Source organism: Propithecus coquereli, unplaced genomic scaffold, assembly GCF_000956105.1.
Source record: "Propithecus coquereli isolate 6110/MARCELLA unplaced genomic scaffold, Pcoq_1.0 Scaffold50, whole genome shotgun sequence".
In the NCBI taxonomy this organism is placed as follows: Eukaryota; Metazoa; Chordata; class Mammalia; order Primates; family Indriidae; genus Propithecus; species Propithecus coquereli.
The window spans coordinates 375,429-377,817 of NW_012150841.1; the positions used below are offsets into that span (position 1 = coordinate 375,429).

General features: G+C 38.0%; 1 protein-coding gene across 1 annotated transcript in view; it reads right to left on the bottom strand.

Moving 5' to 3' along the window:
- PTPRQ (protein tyrosine phosphatase, receptor type, Q) overlaps positions 1–2,389 on the bottom strand; it is a 303,100-nt gene that overhangs the window by 275,659 nt on the left and 25,052 nt on the right. The gene's annotated exons all lie outside the window — the stretch shown is intronic.

The following is a 2,389-nucleotide window of genomic DNA, read 5'->3' on the forward strand; positions in this document are numbered from 1 at the left end:
GCTCTTGCTCAGGCTGGTCTCGAACTCCTGAGATCAAACAATCCGCCCGCCTCAGCCTCCCAGAGTGCTAGGATTACAGGCATGAGCCACCGCACCCGGCCAACTTAGTAGTATATTGATATCAATTTAATTAAAACAATGGAAAGAACATGAAAATTTAGTGTTTGAAATTATTTTTATTAAATCATAAAGCACTATTGAAATACCATTTTATTTTTGACATACTTAAAAGGGAAACATTAGATTTTATCAATATAAAAATAGTGACTATTTTACACTCAAATTTATTCAATTAAAATGCTAGTCTCATTCTCTTCTATAAGAGGATATATTTAAAAAGTATTTCTAGTTTAGCTTCTGAATAAAATTCCTTAGTCTATCAGAAAAATTCCTTAAATCTTCCGCTTTGCCTTGAATATTTCTTTCACCTTCTTGCTCTAACTAAAACTGGCTCTCTCCTAAGAATATTGCTTCTGTTCCCCTGCAGCCACCTCAAATGGTGGCAGTCTTTTTGTTTCCCACCACTCTCAGGTGACCAGGCCTTCAGGTGTGGGAGGTGTTCTCCTTGCCCCTCACTGCCCCACTTTAGACTACTCTCCTCGCCTCCTTATAAAAGCCCCCACCTTTAAATCCCATGTTACCAATGACATCCACTAGCTCTCATTGTTGTAGGAATCTTCTACTAACCTTAGGGTCACTTACTCTCATTCTGGATGGTTTAGCTCTTTATTCAATGCTGCCATCTTAATTTGTGCTGATTTTAATCTCCTGAGAGATAATCCTTAAATTACTCTGACCTCTCCTTAAATAATCTATTAGAGTTCTCCCACCTATCTCAGCCACTCCCTCACAGTCATAACTTAGACATCACTATTACCAATAACTGCGTATCATTCATAATCTCAATTTCATGCAACTCTCTCTGGCCACTTTTTTCTTTTTGTTGTTATTGTTTTGTTTTTTTGTTTTTGCTTTTTAAAAAATATTTTATTTAGAAAGTTCGTTTCTTGACCACTTTTTCCTATCTCCTGTTCACTTACTCCAGAACCCTGAACAAACAATTCTTTAAGTCCACTGGGATCTCCAATCCATTAATTTTACCACCTGTTTTATTTTTGTTTTCTTTTATTTGGTCCCTTACCACTTAATTTCCACTCTTTACCAGCCTCAATGTCATTGTCAATTATAATCACTGCCTTACACATGTCTTCAATTCCCTTGCCTTCTCTTGTGGAAGAGAGCTGGAGAAAAGCATAGAACCCATGACTGGTATCACATTACTCATGATCACACCTCAAATGAGCCCAAAATGATGGCTGGCATCTTACTTAACTTCCACAGTCCAATGGTCCGATCATCCTCTACTCTTCTAAATGATTATTGTATACTTTCTATTCCCTGCTGAGACCTCCAATACCTCTGCCCCTTCTTCACTCTCAGCTAATGGTCTTGCTTCTCATTACATTGAAAAAATTAAATCAATCAGAAATATCTGCCACAGACTCCTACTAACACAACTACATATTTGCCAGCATCTGTACCCATATACTCTGCCTTACAACTTGTTACTCTCTGTATTCTTATTTCAAAACAATCCCTACATTAGAGCAAAAGATCTCACCTTCTGCCTACATAGACATCCTTCCAGTGATTATTGCCTTTTTAATATCATTAACTATTCCTTTTTTCCCTTCATTTCCATCAGCAAATAAACATGTTTTGTATATTCCTACTGAAAAGAAGCCTGTGGCCTCTGTTTGCCCCACCACTACTCCCCACTTCCGTTCACTACACCACTTTGCAGCAAAACTCAAGAGTTTCTGTACCCACTGTTCCAATGCTTGTGTTCCATTCCCTCTTAATTCAATCAGACATTTGCCCTACATATGCTACCGTACTGTCCTTGTCAAGATCACTAATCACTTCCATGCTGCTAAATGCAATCGTTGCTAAATGTTTTATTTGATTTATCAGTCAGCCTCACAGAAAAGAGTATCTCAACCAAATACTGAAAAATAATACCAGACAGGAAAGATGTATCTGTGTATCCATGTCTATTTCTGTGTGTTGGATGAATGAGTTGAGAGAACTATCATTTTTGAGGAGGAGGGGAGTGCAAATGTTACAGAATTTTTGGAGCATAAATTACTTAGGGATGAGAGATAAAGATTACTGATGTGATTCATACCATAGAAATTTCAAAATGAAATGAGTTAGGGCCGGGCGTGGTGGCTCACGCCTATAATCCTAGCACTCTGGGAGGCGAGGCAGGCGGATTGTTTAAGCTCAGGAGTTCGAAACCAGCCTGAGCAAGAGAGACCCCGTCTCTACTAAAAAAATAGAAAGAAATTAATCGGACAACTAAAAATATATAAAAAAAATTAGCCAG